Below are 18,488 nucleotides of genomic sequence, written 5' to 3' on the forward strand. Positions count from 1 at the left end.
GAAAATAAATAAAAATGCTAATCTAAGGCACCAAGCCCTAGCAATGCGGTTTTCACCAAAGCCTAATCAAAACTAAGAGCCTAGTGGTGGATATGTACACATGAGTGAGAAATTGTCATTCAAAATTGTGATTGTAATTTTCTAATAACTAAATTACAAGAATTTATATGAAAGTTTTAGCTAACAACTAAATTAAATAAAGAAAAGAAAAGTAAGAAATGGAAATTAGGTCACTAGGGTGTCCTCCTAACCAAATTCAATGCACAAATATATTCCGACAATGGTCATTCAATTCATAATAGCATCAAGAACCGTACCCAAGACTTTTCAAAGCTCATGGGTCATTAGATTCCTTAAATGGTATTCCTACTCCGGATCAAGGGTCGTAGAAACTCAATAGGGACAATTTAGAGCCTTGTTAGGGCCTCTAGTTGCATCAAAAGGCGAAGAGTCCTAAAATTAAGGTTCCCAAGCTAGCCAATACGGCAATCAGAATTGGTATTGTAACTAACCATGTTCTAAACAAGTGTCCTAGCCATAAATTAGAGAAGTGATTAGGTCCCCTAACTTGTTCTAGACATGCTCATCTACACATTCAAGAGTTAATCAAGCTCCTAAGCATGCATCTAAGCCAAATATTATAGAATAGAACATATGCCGAATATGAATGAGTCTGATGGGAAAGGGCAAAGCCCTTCCCTGGCGGCGGTGCTCGTGTCTCTGTTGGTGTTCGAGGCAAAATTAGGACACGGTATATATATATATATATATATATATATATATATATATATATATATATATCTCGAAGAGAGTGGAGAGTATAATTATAATGGGTGGCTACCAAAGCAAGAAGGTTGGATGGCTGTGCACGTGTTAAGGCTGCAATGGTTGATTTTGAAGAAGGAAAACTCTCACGTGCTATATGTGTGAACAAAGAGGTAGAGAGTGAAGGCAAGTATAATTGGCTACACGTGCATGGCTGCACCAATTTTTGATTAATTAGGTTAATTAATCACTTGATTAATTAAGCAATTAATCACTTAATTAATTAACCTAATTAATTAAGATGCATTACTTTTCCGATTTTCCAATTCTTTCCCTTTTTTCTCGCTCTTCTCCATGCATTTCCGCACGTAGTATCGGAGGCAATTGGATTCTGCTCCTTTGATGACATTGACTACGGTTGACCCCCGTCGGCTATTTTGTCCTTTTGTCAGAAACTCCAATTTGTTCTAAATTTGCACTGTTTTCTCTCGATTTCCGCAACTCCACTTATTTTCTACAAGTAAATAAAAATGGATTAATTACATTATAATTGACTTGAGGACTAACTAATTTATCGTGTTTTAAATACAATTACATGCATAAAAATGCGTGCAATCAACAACCAACTTTTTTGTATCCCAACACGGACCATTCAAGTACTTTATGGTTCTAGTAGATGCTTCAACACGCTGGTCACATGTCGCTTTATTGTCCACAAGAAATGCTGCATTTGTAAAACTCCTAGCACAGATTATACGTTTAAGGGCTCACCACCCTGATCACCCTATCAACGTACTCTATAAGGTTTGATAACGCTGGAGAGTTTATATCAAAAGTATTTGATGATTATTGCATGTCTATTGGGATTGATGTAGTGCATACTGTACCCCATGTGCATACATAAAATGGTCTCGCAGAAGCCACCATCAAAAGGCTAGGCTGGTTATGCACACCAACCTGCCTATATCTGCTTGGGGTTATGCAATATTGCACGTAGCTTTACTTATTCATTTCAGACCCACTGCTAGACAACCATTTTCTGCGCACCAGTTGGTAGTTGGATATGAGTCTGACATTTCACACTTACGCATATTTGGTTGCACAGTATATATGCCTATTGCGCCTCCACAACGCATCAAAATGGGTCCTCAAAGACGATTAGGTATTTATGTTGGATACGAATCTCCAACAATTATTGTCTATTTGGAACCCTTGACAAGCGATCTCTTTACAACTAGATTTGCGGATTGTCACTTTAATGAGACAGTCTTCCTATCGTTAGGGGGAGATAGGAAAAAGGATTTTCCAAGGGAACGGTAGGAACTGTTGTGGTTTGTCTCTACTCTGTCTCATTTTGATCCCCGCAGTTCACAATGTGAAAGTGAAGTGAAAAGAAAAAGCGATCGTCATAACGTAGTAGATTCAATGCCTGTTACGTTTACTGATATCGCAAAAGTGACCAAATCAAATATACCAGCTGCAAATGTGCCTGCAAGGTTAGAAGTCCCTAACAAGGGGGCACATCACCGCAGATAGAGGCGCTGTTTCTGTGGTAGAAACGGGGAGGTGGTGGGAGCAGTCATCTCCGATCGAGATCCGATACCTGTCAAACATGAACAGATGTCAGAGGGAAGACCAGGCTAGCCGGATCCGATACCCCCTAAACATGAACAGATGTCAGAGGGAAGAGGTAATGGTTGTACGGAAGTCACGTGCCAAGAATGCTCGCCTTGCACTTCCAATATTTCTGCGATGACAAACTCCCCACCTAAGAGAACTCTTAACCGGGGACTTGGGGACTTGTTGGTATATATATCGCCTAAGCACAAATATCGGAAGCACAAGGCTCACTAGCTACTTAAAATGATGCTGATAACGCCGAAAGACTATGTCGATACCATACACTTATGGTATCGGGTAGGCCACAGGTAGTCCCATATTGGAAACGAATGGGAGACAAGCCCATCCCCACACTATAAATACATGTCTCTCCACTCATTCAAGGTAAGCCACCACTCTCCATTTACTCCTACCTAGTCTACATTGTTACATGTGTCTGACTTAGGCCGGCTAGCCCGGTCCCCCAGCTAAGAGGAGTCTTGACTGGGGTGATGATTTTGTTTTCCAAGTAGAAACTGTGTAAATTTTCATCAGACATTTGGCGAGAATGTCTTCCTTAGGGTGACCAGTCCCCCGAGACCGAGGTCAGAGGGTTTAGACCGAGGTCAGAGGGTTTAGCATAAGGTATGCTCGATATAAGGTGTATTCGATACACTTGGTGTCTGCAAGGATAGCCTTGGCTATGTCAGCCCATCTTTGCATATAGCGATAGTAATAATTTTGGCGTGAAACTAATAATGGCTGTGATGAATGTAGCCGATAGTGGCTGGAATGTACGTGGCGATATTGCTATTGTTAAGCTTGGCACATCCTTTCATTTTGCATGTAGTGGCATGCGATCATATAATGGAGAGAAGCCATAGCGATATCGTATCATGTAATAGAGAAATGAAACATGGCGATATCATATGATAGAGATAAAACATGGCAATGTCGTATAATAGAGAAACATGGCAATGTCGTATAGCACATGGCGATACCGCGTGTGAGAGAAAGATAACTTATGCCGATATCAGATAATGACATATGGTGATATTGCGTGTTGGAGAAGGATAACTCATGCCAATATCAGATAATGACATATGGCGATATTGCATGTTAGAGAAACAACTCAAGGCGATATCGCATAATAGAGAGGTAAAACAGTAATATTTTATAATAGAGATAAAGCATGGCGATATCGTATAATAGAGACAAAACATGGCGATACCACGTGAGAAACATAACTCATGCTGATATCATATAATGGAAAGATAAACATGGCGATATCGCTTATAAAGGAGAGCGTGTCATGATCATGGTTGTGGCGACATTGGGTGTTGTCGATGATATATAGTACTAGGCTATGCCACCACAACCATGCCGGTAGCTATGTCATCTCGATCATGTGTTTAGCTTGATCGCATTGAGGCATTTCACCTTGATCGTATTTCATCTAGGAATTTTGCCTTATTCGCATTTCATTGATCACCTTTCATTTAGGGATTTCGCCTTGATCACGTTTCATTTAGGGATTTTTCCTTGATCGCATTACATTTAGGCATTTCACCTTGATCGAAATTCATCTAGGCATTTCAGATTGATCATGTTGGAGCATTTCGCATTGATTGCGTTGGAGCATTTCACATTAATCGTATTGATCGCATTGGAGCATTTCACATTGATCCCATTGGAGCATTTCACATTAATCTCATTGAACCATTTCGTATTGATCGCGTTGGGGCATTTCGCACTAATCACGTTGGAGCATTTCACCTTGATCACATTGAAGCATTTCATATTGATGACATTGATGGCATTGAGGCATTGATCGCATTAAAGCGTTTTGCATTGATCGCATTGGCAATACAAAGGTTTGCGAGTGATAGCACTTATAGTGCTATATCAGCACAACCATGCCTTTGGCGATATTAAATTATATAGGCATTTCAGCTTGTTCACTTTAGACAGTAGTTTGGGATTACTATACAGCTTGCCCATGCCTTTAGCGATATTGAATTGTATAGCCAGTTCAGCTTATTCGCGTTTGGCAGTTGTTTGGGATTGCTATACAGCTTGCCCATGCCTTTAGCTATATTTTGGTGGAGAGAGATAAGAAATGGCGATATCAAGCCAATTTCATTGAAAACTGCCAAAGGCAGTAATAGAATACACCGTTATCGTGGGTGAATACATGGCAATCATTGGAGAAGACGTGGCGATCATCTGAGAATACATGGCGATCATTGGAGAAGACGCGGTGATCAGCCGAGAATACATTGAGATCGTTGGAGATCACATTGTGATTGTAACGTCCCGAACCAGAATTTACTGATTTACTAATCATTAGGACGGTAAACAACATTTACTTTCACTTTTACTGTCGTTTCAGTACTTTTAGGGGGCCCTAAAATATGACTTTTTGTTCGGGTCAAAATTTGAGAAAATTTCCTTCATGGAAGTTGTAGAGGACGTTAAACCGAGTGCGTACATATGTGGTACGTAAAAATCGGAGTTCGTATGTGAAAGTTATAAGCGAAAGATTAAAGTTACTATTTACTGTTACTGTTCATGGTAACTTTCTATAAATAGCCAAGTTACTGTGGTAAGTTTCCATTTTTGGAAACCTACCGGGCTTTTCTCTCTCCTCTCCCCCGACCCTTTCTTCCTCTTCGGCCGATTTCTTCTTCCTCCGAGTTCTTCCTTCTCCGGCAGACCCACGATGGAATCCGGGCACCAGCAAGTTCGCCTCTTCATCCTTGTCACGCCTGTGGTGGTGTTTTGTGGTGGCTCGGCCGGTGGAGCTCGGAATTGAGCCGTGAAGTTCACTGTAGCAGTTTGGGAGTTTTGTCGATTTCCGGCGATTTCGGCCGTCTCCGGCCACCAAACCGGCGTCGAAGGTGCGGTTTTTGCCAAGGATCATTTCCCCCTTAGCCTTGAGCCACGATTTGCAGTGTGGAGGTCGAATCGAAGAAATTTCAAATCCTAGGGTTCTTGAATTTTCTGGAAATTTTTCATCGGCCAAATTGGAGCTCTTCCAGGTAAAATTGGAACTTGTTGTAGTTGAGAAAGAGGTTGGGTTTGTTGAGTAGATGGTTCTGCCAAATTTTGGTGGCCATCGGAGGTGGTTACCGGTGGCGCGTGGAGGCGTGTAGGGCAGTGTTTTAATTTCAGTTTTTAGCCCATTAAATTGTATATATGTTGTAGAGCTTGTATGTTTAGTTTGGTGAATTATGGAGGAGTTTGGAATTATTTGTGAATTTCCGAAGTTTGAAGTTTTGTGATTGAATTGTTGGAAATCCGGCAGTCAGATTTCCCTCGTTTTCGTTGTGGAATATGTTAATTGAGGAATTGGTGTTGTGGGAGAGATTTGTGTTGAATTTGAGAAGTAATGGAGATAGGGATTTTCAGGTTTCATTTAGGTTCGTAATTATTTTATCGGATTGCCATTTATGGAAATATAATTGTGTACAGGGCAATGCCGCGAGCTACGGTTAAATGAAGGAACTCGTTTGCGTGGTCGCCCAATAGTACTGTGAGTGGACTTTTGTTTTAAATAATGATGCATGCATTTATCTTGAAATTATTGATTAATTTAATTATCATTTTATTTATCGAGCATGATATTTTGTCTTGGATTATAATTTGACATTGATTTTTCATGAGTTTCGAATATGAACTTATTATGCTCAGATTTGGATTTATGACTTAATTTCGGAAATGGATTTTGAGCCTTCGATAAGTATCTCCGATATATGACTTTTATTTGAAAGCATGATTTTCGACGAATTATTTCCGAGGTGATTTCCGGAATTATACTACTTATATTATGTTTCTATTCGTCGATTTGAGATTTTATAAGAGATTTTCGAAATGAGATTTCGATGGAGTTAATTTTCACATTTATTTATCGACCTTCGGTTTTGGCATTGAGAATGCCTTGCTAATGATCTAATTATTCTTTTAGCGTGTGGGACACGCTGTCGATTTATGTGACTTTTTACGAGAATTTCCGGGTATGGTTGGGAATCGTACCCGTGTTTTCTTTATTCGCGGGACTTATGGGGAAGCCTTACTGATTTTCGATTTTCGTATGATTTTAACCCACCATACCTGGGTCGTCATATTTATTGCTAGCTAGCCTATTAGTACTCCTCCCTGCTTACTATGTGTTCGTGGGTGAGTAAGAGCAGAGCATGGGATGCTCCAGAGTGTGGGACACTCCGACCTGAGGCTCGCTTCTTTTGTATGGTGAAACTTCTTCCCCATATTTTATCGTTGCTTGACTAGCGGGGCTAGTCCGATTTTCACTGTAGCCAGCGGGGCTGGTCTTATCTTCTTGAGAAATGAGATGTCGGTTTTACAATATAGTTTTCGAATGTGGTGACTAGCGAGGCTAGTCGATTTATCGTTTTGGAATTCTTGGATTTAAAGCTAAATGTGTTTTTCTAATTGTTGCATGCATCGGTTTTTAATGAAATAAATGTGGGAAAGTATGAAATCCTTTTTCTTTTAAATTGTTTATTTTTGTCCACTCACGCTAACGTTTTTCGTCTACTTTCCCCAGGGCCTTTCGGTTTCTAATGCCCAGTTTGCAGGCGAATTAGTGGAGGTCGGGCGTACATGACATTTGAGGCATAGTTGTCACTACTTCCGCAGTGTAGGATCCCTTGATCCTTTACTCTTCTTTTATATCCCTGTGTATAGTAGTATTGCTCTGATAACCTTTGGGATTAGTATTGTTGAGTTTTGTGTTTTGTGTTATGTGAAAGTAGAGTTGTTGGTAATCGGGAGCAGGGTGGCTCCAAGAGTATAAGGTTGGTTTGCTTGAAGTGTTTTTGTGAGTTTTATAGGTTTTTGGGTAGTCCATTTTAGAGGTGACTCTGCCGAATTTTTGGTAGAGTTATCCCTAAGGTGGGCCGCATAGGGCCACCTTGGATTTCAGGGTGAAATTCGGGGTGTGTCCTGTCAGTGATCATTGGAGAATTGGAGTTCCAGAGGAGCAGGTTTGTAAGATAGTTCCGAGTGTCGGTAGGGCACGTTTGAAGAGTTAAGAGAATGCCTGTTAGGGTATAAGCCTGAAGTTAAAGTATAGGTGGGTATATGGTGTTAAGGCATGGTGAGTGTGCAGTTGAGGCATGGCGAGGGTGTCTTTCGAAACATGGTGAGTACGTTGCGTTGAGATGTAGCCGATGTAGGTCACCTGAGAAGTGGGTGATACACCACTAAAGCATGAATAACATATTGCAGAGCTTGTATATGACATGACTGAAGTATGGATAGTGTATCGTTGAAGCATGGATAATATATCGCTAAGATCTAGAGAAGATACCACTGAAGTGTGGAGAAAGTGTCGGTGAGGCAAGAAGGATATATCGCTGATGCATAGATGACACTAAAGCATAGGTAATTACTGCTAAAGATAGATGATATACAGCTAAAACATAGGGTAGTTACTGCTAAAGCATAGGTGAGATATTGCTGGAGCATAGATGAGATACTATTGAAGCATAGAGAGGATATCACTGACACTTGGATAATATGTTGCTGAAGCATAGATAAGATATTGCTGAAACATAGATAATATACTGCTGAGGTGTGGCGAGTATAGGTTGCTGAGGTATAGGTAATAGACTACTGAAGCATATATAAGATGTTGCTGAAGCATGGCGAGTACGTTTCTGAAGCATGGCGAGTATATCATGGTGAGTACGTCACTGAAAATGTGCCATTGAGGCATGGCGAGTATGCTACTGAAACATGGCGAGTGTATCGTTGAAGCATTGGAAAACATTGGGAGTATTGGGGGTGTCATTCCAACATGGTGAGTGTATCGTTGAAGCATAATGAGTATGTCGCTAAAACATGGCAAGTACAGTGCTGAAGCATGGAGAACATAACGTTGAAGCATAGATAAGATACCGTTGAAACGTGGATAAGATATTACTGAGCCCTGGATAATATACTGTAGAACCGCAGATAAGATATCGTAGAAACATAGATGGTATATCGCTGAAGCATGGATAATATACTGCTGAAGAGTGGCGAGTACAGGTCGTTGAAGCATAGATAATATACACTGAAACATGGCGAATATGTCAATGAAGCATGGCAAGAATGTGCCACTGTAGCATGGAAAGTATGTGCCATTAAGGCATGGAGGGTAGGATGTACAAGTCCACCCAGTATTGAGAACATGTATCATTGCGAGTATATGCCACTCAAGCATAGCGAGTATAGGCCATTCAGGCATGGCAGGTGGGGTGTACAAAGTCCCCCCATTATCAACATTTATCATGGCGAGAGTGAGGATTGATCTCGCTATTGAGATTTCATGTGTATATAAGCAACAGAGGTGCTAAACATGTAACAGTATGTATAAGATTAGAGTGTGTAAATAAGAGTATTAAGTATAGCTCAATAGGCAATTTTGTGTGCATGACATTGTTTGGACATCTTTGCATGTCACCATTTGTAAAACGAGTATCGCAAGTGTATATGTAGTAATGAAGTCGAGATAAAAGCATGGCCTGTGTTTAGCATGTATTCGTAGTGGAGATGCTAATAATACTTTGCATTTTAGTCATGCTTGATAATCATGGAGACATTTAAACACTGCATCAACATTAAGACATAGCAAATATGCTACTAAAATTATCGCATTTTGTATGCATGCTTAGATTGTAGTAATCAATGAAGCATGTAAAGTATAGCATTATCTCAAATTAAAAGGGTGTAGATGAGAACTTATCTGAAGCCATTCACAAGTGGTAAAGATATTATAGAAATATTAGAGTTGCCCATATATAAGACTTTGTCGGCTGGCGAGTACCAATAGTGCACTTGCTTTTGCTCAGAAGAAGGCTTGACCATTTAAGAAGAGTTCCTCATTAGGTGATGGTGCCAATCTTAGTGAGTATGGGGATGTGTATTGTGGTTTCCCCATCATGGAAATTTGTTGGTTCTTGCTCAAAGGCTAAGATATATGCTTGATTGTTGCTGCCATGTGCATGGCAATATGGAGCTATTGATATAGTAAACAATTGTGAGTGCACTATCCATGCAACTGTGTATATGTATATATAATGGAGTCCAGACATTAATCATGATGTGAGAATCAAGTTGGAATAAGAAAGAATATGCATGCACGTGTCCCTTGCAAGAGTGCAACATATATGTTAATTCTGACATGATTGACATGCATATTCATAGGATATATATTATTTGCCGTAATCGAGGTTACAACTTATGCACGTGGCTAGGCCGTGCAAGATGTACACCGGACATGGTATCCCCATGAACACAATGAAGCTTGTGTGCATCACGTGGTTTGGTTTAATTCAAAGATTGAGGAGAGGGGGATACTCCTCGATGTAAAGGTGTAAACATAGCAAACGATTGTTTCATACGTAGGACACATACGTGGTTAACATTGAGAGATGCTATGAGTTAAATTGCAACACGTATATGAGGCATGAACTTGAGCAAATGAATAGCACCATGTGTTTAGCAGAGAAACAGAGTGAGCATGCGGGCATATCGCAGTGGCAAAAGCTTGATAATTCGTATACTTCCAAAAATAGATCGATAAATGTATATACGTGGATTATAGGCAATATTTGCACAAGGAGCAGTAGATACACATATAGGCATATGATTATTGATAATCTGAAGAATAGCGAGAGTACGAAGACTTAGCTTTTATTAATAGCAGTGTGCTGCTCGGAGCCAAATGCAGTGTTTGGAGCTTCTCTAGGATTTATTCTGAGCTTGGAGAATAGTGTTAGAATCAAATATGGACTTGTCACACATTAACATTAAGTATATTGATAATTAGCTAAATGTCAAATCTAGTTTAACATGGACACAAACTCAAATCAATACTTGTAACTTAATGGAAGAGTGTATCTATTCATTAAGGTAAGTAATCCTATTCTTAGTCTGCAAGAAAGACTATAATGAAGTGTTACATTAAGAATCTAACTAGGAAACCTAAACCGATATAGATAGCTTTAATGGGAAGCTTCTTGAAGTTTAAGTCACCTATATATACAGATGAATTGGTCCCTGTTGCCACCACGATTATTGCATATTGTTCTGTCCATTGAGAAGCAAGTTGGTAAGCAACAGAAGACTATATTCTAGTGATCGTTGTTGTGCAGTTGCAGAGATGGAATCCATGCCAGTAATTGCTGAAGGTAAGTCTTGATTCTTATGTGATTATTGTCAAACTTGTATGCATATGATTGTGAGCATGTATATGGTTTTTACAATTGGTGTCAGAGCTTAGGCTCACAAAAATCGTTTTAGGGTTTTGCAAAACAAACACAAAAAAACAAGGGGTTTTTGCTTTACGGACCAAGTAACTGGTCAGGTAACTGACCAAGTAACTGGTCAGGTAACTAACCAAGTAACTGGTCATGTACCTGATCAAAGTAAGTTACTTAATCAAGGCCCAGTCACAGCACGCGGACTATCCAAGCCCAAAGCCGACCAAAAACATGAAGAACAAGTGACCGTTGTATCACAACGGTTAGTTTTGATCAAGACGAAGGTTTGCGACTGGATTCGGAAACGCGCGAGATGTTTTTCATCCGGGAAGGGATTCAAAACCCTGATTGCTGTGAATCAAGAAGCCTATAAAGTCGATTGCTGCATCTGGTTATCAAGTTCATGCTTCCACTGAGATTTTTAGCCGCAAATTGGGGAAAAAGCAAAAACAAGTTTTTCAGTGAAAATGGTTTTCGATTCATAGCATAATTGTTAAATTTTGATTGTGCTCAAGAACCCTAGTAGTATTCCAGACGTGCGTTAGGCTAGAGTAGATGGTGACCGGATGAAATTTACAATTTCTTGATTGTTATGTGGATTTCTTGGAATCGAAACAATTGTGTTTGAATGAATGTGTATTTGTGTTTTGATGTGCATGTTGAATTGATTGATGATATGGTATTGTATCTGTGATTGTGTAAAATTGTTTGAAGAACAAAAATCTCCCAGAAATTATTTACACATTGTTAAAGTTGATAGATACGAGAGCTTAATTTTCTTACAAGGATGAATCTGGATAGAATATAAAGTAAAAGAGCTCATATGTTTTGTGGTTTTCTGTTGGCATAAGTGATTATAATGCACAAAGCATTCTTCATTGATGTTGGCAGAAAACACTGATCAGGTAACTGACCAAGTAACTGGTCAGGTAACTGATCGAGTAACAAAACTGAAATTGTGTTTTGTGTTTTAAAACTATGCTTCAATTTTATCTTCCAAAGAAGTGGTCAAGTATGGTTTTAGAATACAAAACAGCAGTATGCATGCTTAATGAAAATAAATACGGATACTTAGAAATTTTTCTACTGTCTAAAGATGTGGATAAATTTCTTTGGATAACTTGTTTTCATTGAACATGGCATATTGATAAAGAACTCCAGGATGTTATGCTTCTGCTCAAAAGTGTTGCTTAACATTATTTTTGGTTATGGACTGACATGAATGCAAGTATGGATTGTTTAGGTTTTTTGTATGTTCTTGTTTTGGTTGCTTAAAGCTAAATAAAACACAGAAAACTTAAAGTAATTTTTTTTACAAATTGAGAACTCACATGAATTTTGTTTTGCTCTTTAGGTAACTCTTACATGAACTTGAACAGTGTCTTGATGCTAACTGGAACCAACTATAGAGCTTGGCTAGATTCTGTAGAGAACTATATGGGAATGCATGAGAATATAGACTATTGCTTTACTGAGGATAAGCCTGAAGAGTTGAATGAAAAGAGCACTAAGAAGGAAACTGATCTTTACAAGAAGTGGCATAGATCCAATAGAATGGCTAAGAACCTCATTCGTACCTCTATGTCCAAGACTGTCAGGGGAAGTATAGAAGAGCCTGAGCTAGCATTAGATTTTCTGGAATTCATAGGTGCTAAGTTTAAAGAAAGTGAGGAAGCAGAAGCAGCTAGGCTAACTAAGGAATTTCATGACCTAAAGTACATAGGTTCAGGGGGAGTTAGAGAGCATATCATGAAGATGATCAATATAAATGGCAGACTCAGGGAGCTCTTGATGGGGGTTAGGGATGAACAGGTGGTGCATTATGCACTGCATTCCCTGCCTAACAGTTTTAGTCATCTTAGAACCAGTTACAATTCACAAAAGGGAAACTGGACTTTAGATGAACTTATATCCATCTGTGTGGATGAGGAAGCTAGGATCAAGGAAGAAAAGGAACCTGCTACAGCTATAAACCTCATTGAGAAGCCTAAAAAAAAAAGCCCCAGAATAAGCTCAAGCCTACCAAAGCCATAACTAAGAGTTCAACAGCTGCAATGGCCAAGGAAAACAGGCCATTTAGGTTCAAGTGCTACTTTTGCAAAAGAGTAGGGTACATGAAAAAGGAGTGCACTGGCTATAAGAACTGGCTAGCCAAAAAGGGTAGAATTTTTTCTAATACAGTTTTTTCTTTAGAAATTAATCTTATAAATGTTGAACCACAGTCTTGGTGATAGATTCAGGCTCACCTATTCATATTACTAATTCTTTGCAGGGATTCATAAGGAGGAGAATCCCAAAAAGTGATGAAGTGAACCTGTGTGTGGGCAATGGCATGAGAGTGATCGTCAAGGCTATTGGCACCTTAAAGCTTGATCTAGGATTAGGAAAATTGTTAGTTTTGGATAATGTTTTTTATGTACCTTCCATGAGAAGGAATTTGGTTTCAGTTTCTCTTTTAGTAAAATCTGGTTGTAGCCTTGTTATTGATAGTAATGGAATTCTTATTTCTAAAAATTCTGTTCAAATTGGTTCTGGTGTTATCTCGAATGATTATTTACAGTTAAGTTGTTCAATGGCTCAACAAGAAATTTTACTTGTTGAAGATAACACAAACAGTACCAGCACTTTAACAGGTGTTAAAAGAACCAAGCTAAATGAAAAGTCTGCATTTTTATGGCATAGAAGACTCGGCCATGTTTCAAAAGAGAGACTGAAAATTTTGGTGAACAACAAAATCCTGAATGAACTTGATTTTTCTGATCTAACAGACTGTGTGGAATGCTTTAAGCACTACTACAAAAAAATCATTTAAGGACGTTCGAAAAATGTCTTTGAAAACTTTAGATGACACGCAAAAAAAGCGTCATCTATCAAGGAGTCATAGTAAGTCACTTACAAGGACGTTCAAAAAACGTCCTCTAATGTCTATAAGGCCACTAAAAAAACGTCATCTAATCTAAAAAAAACGTCCTCTAATGTCTTTAAGGACACTATAAAAGCGTCCTCTAATGTCTTTAGCGACACTAGAAAAGCGTCCCCTAATGTATATTAGGACACTTTTTAAGTGTCCTTAAATCTAATAAAAATGTCATCTAATGTATTTTAGGACACTAAAAAAAGGTCCTCATATCTATTACAGAATATATAAAAAAAATATAAAAAATAGTCCTTATAATGAAAAAAGATATTTACATCCAAATCACCTTTACAACACCAAGACAAATGTCATCTATTACTCGTTACAATATACTTCTACAAGAACAATTCATTAACTAATTCCTAGTTATAAGTTCTAATCTTAAGTAATCCTAGATAACAATAGATCATACACACTTGCCTCTATTATCTAAACTTCAGTCACTTTTCTTTGAGGGAAGAATGGAATGGTTTCTATAATGACCTTTTTCAGAGCTTTCCGCCAACTCATGCTTCTTTATGAATCATTTTAACTTCGCTTTACCTAATAAAAAAAAAACATAAAGATGAGTGATTAACAAAGCTCAAGCATGTAGTTATAAATAGCAAGTAACACACATGCACAAGCAACCATACCCACCACTATACTTGACTGCTATGATATGAAATAGGGGTTTAATATATCTCTATTCATAATTGGGATTTATGCAGAATAATTAATAACCATATTAGTAAAAATTCAATTTTTTTGTCATTGAAAAACCATAATCAGAATCTGATTTTTTTACGGGCACCTACCATTGCTTTAGCATTTCAACTTCAAAACCATAATGTTCAAACATATAAATTACACTTGAACATGTTGGAACACACCTACAGCTAGCTTAGAAAAGAACTTGACTTTGACACTAAAAAGACGAAAAGAACTTAATTTCGGGACAGCTCAAATAAACAGGGTGGAAGGAAAAAAAATTACTTTTCAGTACAAAAGAACCAATCAATATTGGTAATCATAATCTTATACAAAAGCCAACAGATCTAGGATAAAATTTACCTGATGAATGACCCTTCTTCTCTTTGTGTCTTTAGATTTCCATCAAGCTTTGGATCTTTCATTCCCTTGAGAAAATTATGTTCAAGAGTTGCTAATCCAAGAAACATTCCAAAAATACAAAAACCAATCATCACCCTTTTCATACGAGTGGATTAGAAGACAGCCAAAAAGAGTCACAAACAAACACCATATATTATTACTCTACACTCATCCTAGGATTCACCGGTTAACACCATATACTATTAAACCTAGAGCAATGCAAATTGTATCTTCACCGAACTATACTCGGCTTCATCAATTCTCTATCAAGGTAGCTTATGTTTTGTATTTAGATACCACATAAAGAACTATTTATTCTTAGAGTTGACAGTCCTAACAGTAACCCAGATTATCATAGAGCTCTTACTTGAAGTGACAAAGTCTGTAAGGTATATAGGATCATGCAGTACCTTTGAACTCCACCTAATTTTGTAGGCTGAAATTGATTCCTCAAGGGTTCCTCCATTGAAAGCCCCATGCAAGTTCAAAGCAAAATAAATCATATAGTGTATAACTAATCTATAGTTCATAAATCATTTTTTCAGTTGGAGACCTATGAACCTACTTCAAAGATAAATACACAATAAACTTTTAATCTAAAATAACAAAGGGAAATAGAAAATACATCATACTACTTAGGAACATGAAGTAACAACATAAATGTTCGTCCAAAAAAATCAAAGTATCGACATAACTATTAAATTATATATAAGTACAACTTACAAGCTCTACAATAAAATAAAGTCTCTCGGCCCTTTCAAAGCTTCTCCCTTGTATTTTGCAATTGTATTTACAGCAACAATTGTAGTTACAACAGCAATTCAAAGGAAATCAATGGTAGTTACAAATGGAATAGAGAAGAACAAATTACACATTGCAAAAAGGAACTGAACATAGAGTTTAAAAAAAAAAAAAAAGGGAGTAAAGTTTGATGTTAATATTTACCATTGCCATATTTACCTAAATTCATATCCATTTAATCTCCTCTGTTGCCAGAGCTGAACTCTTCTCTTCACCAGATACTATACTTGGGTGGTCTCTCTTGGACTCTGCAACTTTGTGATCGCAAAGCACCAAAATCTCTATTGCTGGCAAAAATTCACAGACAATAAAAATAAAATACTAATATTACCAGGATCTTTGCAAACATTGATCGAACTTGTACAAAAAGATCCAACCAACCCAACCGAAAAAGTGAAACCTAAAAAAAAGAAATAGAAAAGACGGTATAAGAACCCAGATTTGAAGGCCACTTCAAATCAAATTCATTTCATTGAAGAACAATAACCTTACTTCACATTCAATATACCCATATCATTGAGCATAGAGAGTTGGGTTCACTACCCTTTTCAATGTGCAAATAAATAATATGAAAAGTGAATTTTTACATGAACAAATAAATAACATAGAAGGAAATTTAGAATACCTACAGAAGATGGCATGAATTTTAGCAAAAAAAGCTTCATTTTAAAGCAAAACTGCAAACTGAAAAAATCTTGAAAACAAGCCATCTCAAGTCAAAATTGAATGAATCAGACCTCAATTTAAGAATAAGAAACAAGAATGACGAAACCCATAAATCAAATTTGGAATCCAAACAACTGAAATTATCATACAAGTTTGAATAAAAAAAAAATTCTATAACATGGATTAGAAACCCTAAATTAGATGGATACCAAAGATTGGGCAACTGGATTCGCGCACAGCTGAGAGGCTTGTCAACGCCCACTGAATCGAGTATGAGATCTTGCCTTTCACAAGGTTATAGTCGAAGTGGTGGAGGTCGTCCCAGCGATGGTGCGTGGCGATAATGTTGAACACAGTGTTATCCGGATACGTGCGCATTGGAGGACAGTGAAGAGGCCGATAGTGAAGTCAAGGTCATGGCGATATCGATAATGGAGAAGGCGAGGAAGAGGATGGATTTGGGAAGAGAGAAAGAAGAGATTTGAGGAGAGAGAGAGAGAGAGAGCAAAACGCGAGTGAGCCGAGTGCTTTTCTAGAGATGAGGGAATAGTGTTCTATCTTTTTTATTGGTCAGACAAAGAAATGACGGCCTAGACTCTGCGCTTAAGGGAAAAACACGGAAGATTTTAAAAGGAGACGTCCTTGTTAGGTTATAAGGACGGTTAAATTAAAAACTGTCTTGGTATCTTTTAGCTGGCTGTCTCCAAAGCCCATTTCTGTAGTGGGAAAAATAACCAATACTAGAAAGAAGACTGCATATAGAAGCCAAAATTTACTAGAACTCATACACACTGATATATGTGGTCCATTTAGGCACCAAACTATCTGTGAGAATGTGTATTTTATCACATTCATTGATGACTTTTCTAGATATAGTTATATTTATTTACTTTCAGAAAAGGCACAAGCATTGAAAGCCTTTCAAATCTTTAAGTCTGAGGTAGAAAATCAACTAGAAAAAATCAAAACTGTAAGGTCAGATAGAGGGGGAGAGTTCTATGGAAAGTACACTGAATCCGGCCAACAAAAGGGTCTATTTGCCTTGTTTTTGCAAGACAATGGAATTAAAGCTCAATATACAACACCATATAATCCACAACAGAATGGTGTTGCAGAGAGAAAGAATAGGACTCTTTTGAACATGGTTAGATGCATGATGTGTACAACTGGCTTGCCAAAATTTCTGTGGGGTGAGGCTTTAAAAACTGCAAATTATATTTGCAACAGGACACCTAGTAAAGCTATAGAAAAGACTGCTTTTGAGCTTTGGTGTGGCAGGAAACCTAGTCTTCATCACTGCCATGTTTGGGGATGCAATGCAGAAGCTAGGATTTATAATCCAAGCTTGAATAAACTTGATCCCAAAACTGTTAGTTGCTATTTTATAGGTTATCCAGATAAATCTAAAGATTATAAATTATATTCTACTCATCATTCACCTAGAATTTTTGAAACACATCAAGTAAAGTTTCTAAGTGAAAAAGTTCACAATACAAATTTTGAGGATTTAACCTCAGATTTTGAGGAAATTGTGTCAGATGAGAATATAAGTGTAGCATTGCCTTTAGAACAGGAAGTAACTGACCACGTAACTGACCAAGTAACTGTACCTGGTCAAGTAACTGGCCACGTAACTGGTCAAGTAACTGATCAAGTACCTGAACAAATCCCTGATGAAGAACCTCAAAATCCTCTAGTAGCTCAGCCTAGAAGATCACAGAGAGCAAGAAAACCAACTTATGGGGGGGGGGAAGAGAGTGACTACATTGTTTATCTGCAAGAAGCAGAAATTGAAATGGACTGTGCAAAGGACAATGATCCAACTACATTTAATCAGGCCATTGAAAGTAGTGAATCACATCAGTGGTAGCTAGCAATGGAAGCAGAAATTGATTCCATGAGCCAAAATGCAGTTTGGGAATTAGTTGAACCTGACCCCAATCAGAAGCCTATAGGTTGTCAATGGATTTTCAAAACCAAAAGAGATGCAAATGACAATGTAGAGAGACATAAAGTAAGGTTAGTTGCCAAGGGTTTTACACAGAAGAAGGGCATTGACTTTACTAAGACTTTTTCTCCAGTTTCTACAAAAGACTCGTTTAGAATAATCATGGCTTTAGTGGCTCATTTTGATATGGAGCTGCACCAGATGGATGTTAAAACAGCCTTTTTGTATAGTGAACTAGATGAAGTGATTTATATGAGGCAGCCAGAAGGTTTTGTGCAAGCTGGAACTAAAATCTTAGTATGCAAGTTAAGAAAATCAATTTATGGCCTAAAACAAGCTTCTAGACAGTGGTACAAGAAATTTGATTCTGTGATTTCTACTTTTGGATTTACAGAAAATCTTGTTGATGAGTGTGTTTATTTGAAGACAG

This window comes from Rosa chinensis, chromosome 3 (assembly GCF_002994745.2).
Source record: "Rosa chinensis cultivar Old Blush chromosome 3, RchiOBHm-V2, whole genome shotgun sequence".
Classification (NCBI taxonomy): Eukaryota; Viridiplantae; Streptophyta; class Magnoliopsida; order Rosales; family Rosaceae; genus Rosa; species Rosa chinensis.